At 43.2% G+C, this 5,868-nt stretch overlaps 1 protein-coding gene across 1 annotated transcript in view; it reads left to right on the top strand.

Moving 5' to 3' along the window:
- The window catches only part of WDR27 (WD repeat domain 27), a 125,846-nt gene that overhangs the window by 264 nt on the left and 119,714 nt on the right, over nt 1–5,868 (top strand). The gene's annotated exons all lie outside the window — the stretch shown is intronic.

Below are 5,868 nucleotides of genomic sequence, written 5' to 3'. Positions count from 1 at the left end.
GATATTATTAATAGCCAAAAGTGTGGGGCCCTTGCACCGCGCCAGCAGGCGCCCCTGCTCTCTCTGGGTGCGCTGGGAGGGTGGCGATCGCGGCCGTTGGGTGCGGTGGCCGTGCCCGCGGCAGCTGGCAGTGGCGGGGTTCGTGCTCTGGCTTCGGGTCGCGCCTGGGGTGGGGTCCCCACGGGAGGGGCAGCGGCCCGTGGCGGATCCCGCTGGCTGCTTGTGAGGCTCAGGGTGGGTGGGACCTTTGCCGGGGGCAGGCCACGCCGGCGCTGGCTCTCGTGTCTGGTCGGGGCACTTGGTCGCCCTGATTTCGGCAACAGCTTCGGAGCACCAGACACTTGGAGGTCCCGTGAAGTAAGATTTGCTTAGTTGTAAATTCTGAGTGGAGGATGACACATTTGAGGAGGATGGTGAAACACTGACTGAATATGTAGATTTATTTTTTTTTTCTACAACACGCTAAGCATTTTTTCACAATGAAATCCTAAAATTGGAGGAATCTAATTTTATCTGCACTGAAATTGGATGTAATACGCTTACTGGAGGATAGGTTGCCCTTCAGCAATTAGTGACAGCTTATGTGGCTATCAACCTAAATAACCTAAGATCACAGAACTGAAAAACACAGTGGGAAGAGAAAAAAACAAATCCCTTTTGAATACCCATTGATTTCAACACAGTTATGTTGACTGAGCTCTTCAAAATTGTAAGCAAGACCAAAGGATTGAAAGAAAATCTGTAGGGAGTGTTATTGTGCGCAGAGAGATTCAAGAGAGTCTGTGTATGTACCCCAAGGGTCCTGTATTAACAGAACAAGCTAATGTTCTGTGTTCAAAGCTCTCTAATTTCATAAAATCCATGTAACTTGTTCTGTTCATTCCTACCTCAAACAGGCTGCTGCATAAACCCACCAAATGTGGATTCTGTTGAGCTTTATTAAAATCAGTTTCAATCTTATAAACAGGCTTATCAACTGCATGAAACACATTATAAAAACTGATAAATGGCTTAAAGTTGTTCTTACAATGATTGAATATTGAGACCAATAGAAATATAATATTGGACACAAAAACATGATAAGGAACTGCTGTTTCCCTAAAATTCCCTATTTTTTATTTTTTTTTTCATGTGACTTGGTTCCATTTGAAATGGATGGATACCCAAGCTGTGGGAACATGCTGGGGCCAAGGTCTTAGCATTACGTTGCACAGAAACAGGACATGGCCATGAGGTGTGTTTCGTGGAGGTGTGGTGTGGTGTAAATTTCTCACCATGCAATTATCTGTAACTGGTGTTCTCATGCAACTGTCACCATGTCCCAACAGGGCAGAAATCTTGTCATGATACTGGATGACTGGTGTCTCAGCCACTGAGAAGAAAAGCAAAAAGCAATGGGGGTCCACACCTGTCTGAATTGACAGGTCTCCATCAGATTGACTTTACTGGCTCAGGGTCCGTCTGCAGGAGTTAGTGTTCTAACTCCTGTTTGATCAATCAGGAAATCAGTCCAAGACCTCTGATACTTCCTTGGATTTCTACTAGTTCCCTGGTTGTTATGGATGTTATGGTTGTTGAAAGTACTGTAGCTATAAACATTGAAAGACTAAAATAAACTACAGTGAAAATAATTGGGAAAAAAATGTACTAAACTGCCTAGAAACAGTTACAGAAAAAGACACAACATGTTTCAGGACAAGTTTTTTACTCCTAGGGGTTGTTTGCTTGTCTGAACAGCCCCCTTTTTTCTGTATCAGCACTTATCTTTATTTACTGATGATTAAACTGTCATAACACATTCATGCCTTTAACACTCATGCAAACTGTCATCAGCATATTCCAATAAAATTTTTCTCTAGTATTCTCAGCCATGAGTCAGTTTAGAAAAGAAATACTGTCACTGAGTTACCTCTCTGCAGCTGGTGCTCAATACAGTGGCTTTATTGAAATTCACAAGGATACATTAAGGAGAATTGGAACTGGTACTTTCTCCAGACAAAACTTAACACAGGGAGATTGTTTGTCAATGGTAATATATATTAGATGCTCATATAGGGCAAAAATGCTTCTAGTGTTAATTACAGGGAGACACAGAAATATATTCCCATAAAAAGTATCTGTTTGAAATGCAGTTGAGGTAGATATTGAGTCCACAGATTGATCTGCATCAAAATGGTTTAAGTTGGTGTGGATCAAAAACTTGATCGCAGAATCATAAAACTTGGTTTGAAAGGGACCAGACTCCTCCAGTCCAAACTACTGTTCAGAATAGGTCTAATTCAATCAGGTTGCTCAGGGCCATGTCTGTTTGGCTCTTGGACAACTCCAGGGATAGAGATCCACAGCCTCTCTTCAGAAACGTTCTAATATTCAACCACTCCCATAGTACTAAAAAAAAAAAAAAAAAAAAAAAAAAGACATTTAATTGGATTTTCACAGGTTTCAACTTATCATTGAGCTCCTCTGACAAGTCTAGCTCCATCTTACCTGTATCCTCCCATTATGTAGTTGTAGGCAACAATAAGGTCTCAGCTGTCTCTTCTCCAGGCTGAAGAGGCCTGGTTCTCTCAGTCTCCCTTTACAACACCTTCTGCAGCCCCCTGACTATCTTGGTTATGTCACTATCCTTCTCATACAAACAACCCCCAACCTGGATGCAGTCCTGCAGATTCTATTTGTCAGTCTCAGACCGTCCAGGATTGGGGTGACGCACAGAATAATGACAAACTCATGCCAGTTTGTTGAAGGGGGAGCATTGCTAAGAGAAAATGTGGCTGCACCGTGTGCCAGCTCCCAATTTATTACTACCTGTTTACATAGGTTTGTTTTCACTTCTACAACCTAGTGACCTTAAGGTTTTGCCTGTTTATTGCTTACGTGCTCACCACACTCTGCAGGCGGTGTTTTTTTACTGCTGTTTTTCACACAACACAGTGTTACGTAATGTTGCCTCAGTTATCCACAATCATTCTTCTACCCCCAAGGTCAGTTTACATTTTTCTATCCACCACATCTTAATTCCCACATCTCCCCCTTCTTTGTTTTATACTTTCGTTTCCATGGCAATCATTGCACTCCGTTGCGGTTCGGCCTTCCACACTGTGGACAGGAAGCATCATATACGTCGCAGGATGGCAAATCCTGTAAAACATCTCAGGCCTGCTAAAACCCACATCCATAGGTTCACACCTGCAGACCTAGGGTTGAGCCATGATAAACTTTCACCTAACTCTCTCATGATGTCATCATGCATTAATTTCTGAACCTCAATTAATTCATGCTGTAATGAATTATGTAGTTTGGTAACTTGTGGTTGCAGATTGCTTGTCTACTTGAGACACTTCAGAGTCATCCTCTTAAGGGTGCATAAAGTTGACTGGCAACTATAATGCTGTTCTGCTGATCGAGGATGCCAATTAAACTCAGACATCATAGTGAAAAGAGTAGGCTGATTCCACTACCAGTAATTAAAGTACTACAAAAATAATCAGTAAGAAAAGTACAGAATAGTACACTTACTTATTACTATATATAATTAAACAAGGCAAATGCACCTAATTGTTACTACACAATGGGGTGCTAATATCCAGATCTGCAGATGCTGGGGAGCCCTGCTTGTAGTGAGGATTTGGAGGACCTTTCCCTGCAAGTGTGAAATCCTATGCAGTGCGTCCATCCGTAGGTGAGGCATCCAAAGTTGTAGCAAGCCAGTCCAGCCTTATATACCAAGAACAGAAAGCCAGAATAACTTGCACTTTTCTTTGATCAGAAACATCTGGTTTCATCCTCCTGTTGGATTCCACCCAAAGCCTGGCCAGGACTCGAGGGGGAAAACCAAGGGAGTTTCTAACAAGGTCAAACACTTGGGTTCTTAATCTTCAACACTGCTAAACAAAGAAAGCTGGATACATTCTCACAGCATTTCATCCTTATTACTAATTGCATTTTGCCTAAGCTACATCTTTCACTCGTGACTAGTAAGCCTAGATACTTCGTAATGATCAAATACTAATAATGCTAATACAGATTTTACTAATTAACAAATACTAATAATGGAATAATGTTTAGTTATAATGTTCATCTAGAGGTCAACTTCTTTCAGGCCTATTATCCAGGCCTTAGTACTACAAATTCAGATCTGTATCTCGAAGGAAAAATTACTGTAAGCTTATGGCTAGATGCATTTTCCGTAGATAGACAACTAAAATAGTGAGGATCTGTAATGATGATCTTATATTGACCAGCACTATTGCTTATTTGTGCCTCTTTTCCAGCCAGCAAAATATATGGATGAGTTCCACAGACAGTCTAAAATACAGGTGCTGTTGTGGCTGCAGCGGCACACGTGCACCCCCTCCTCCTGTGGACACACACACACACGGGGGCATCCGCATATAATGCTATATTGGCGACACTCAAACGATATGACTGATTCTATGTGTCTCGAGGAGGAAGCCAAGCTCCTCCAGTCCACTGTGTGTCATTATTGGCTACTGGTACATCGGGATCCCACCACTGCCACCATGTCTTCTGCTTTCTGTTGTAGTTGGTTTAGATTTCACCAAGTGCTGGTTGCCTGCGTGTTGATCCCTGCATCATCAGTTGAGGGGTCTATTTTGGGTTGGTAGGTTGCTCCTTCCAGCTCATGATATGGCTTGACTTTCCTTGCTGGTATCCACCAAGGACCTGTGGGTGATAAAACACAAGCATGCCCCTGCCCTCATACCAGCAGATCTACTGGTCCTCTCCAGGATGGGTCTTCTTTGGGATCCTTATACAAGACCCGTGGTTTAATTATAGAGTCTGTTGTGGTGCTAAAATGACATTCTGCTGCTGTCAAGGCAAAACGATTTCTGTTTAAAAAATTGAGTATATAAAGCCATCGACAGCTGATTAGGGGGTGTGTCCAGAGAATTCCCCCTCCCTTGTTTTAAAAGAAAAGCTTTTACTGTAGCATGTGCACGTTCGACTATTGCCTGTCCTGTGGGGTTATGAGGAATACCTGTCTTATGCCGAATTCCCCATTGCTACAAAAATAGTTGTAAATCTGCCACCTTCCATCTCTAAAATCCACCGTCATTCTCCAGGATCCGTAACTTTTCTTGACAGGCCATATTGGATTGGTCCAAGCTATGGTGGTTGGCTTTAAAACTCCTACATCTAGTAAATCTTTAATTGTCTGCAATATCTCTTCATGTTCTCCCGGAATTCTATATTGCTTCATTGTGACTCAGTTGCAGCTGGAATCTGCGCAGGAGGCATTTTTACTATACTGACTGTAACAGGTCTGATACTAATATAGGGTTTAACTCTAAATTGATACTGACCATCAGAAAGATTTAAGGTTAGTCCTTTTAGAATGTCTGTACCTATTATATATTCAGGAATGGGGACAGTCACAGTTGTCTTGGGAGGTTTCCTATTTTAATTTCTATTTGTGTTTGTACAGCTTCAATTTGTTTTCTTCCCAAACCTGTGATAATTTACAGGTTGTCCTTCATTTTCCTGGGGTTCCCATATATTAAGGAAGCCTCTGCTCCAGTGTCAGCCAGGGCATCCACAGTTTGTGGGGCCTGCTTGACATAGCTCTCATCCTTTCTTTACCAGGGTAGCACACTGATCCACAAGAGGTTTATCTTGCGTGGGGTCCAGTAATGGCTCTAACAGGTCTTTTTGCGGACTGTACTTGAAAAAGCCAACCTTTAGCTGTGCATTCAGCTGGGGCGCTGAGGCTGTGTCCCAGCTCCCGGCAGAGCCCCCGGTTGGACATCTCGGTGCCGGAGCTGCCTCTGGTGTTCGGGGGAGGTGGGGAGGGCGGGCGCACGGGCACGGTGCCGGGCTCGGCCGCAGGCAGTTGACCCGCGGGGG

Source organism: Athene cunicularia (genome assembly GCF_003259725.1).
Source record: "Athene cunicularia isolate RWA chromosome 3 unlocalized genomic scaffold, athCun1 chr3_part1, whole genome shotgun sequence".
Lineage (NCBI taxonomy): Eukaryota > Metazoa > Chordata > Aves > Strigiformes > Strigidae > Athene > Athene cunicularia.
The sequence above is the reverse complement of the archived record's forward strand: the minus strand, read 5'-3'. Positions and strand labels throughout refer to the sequence as shown.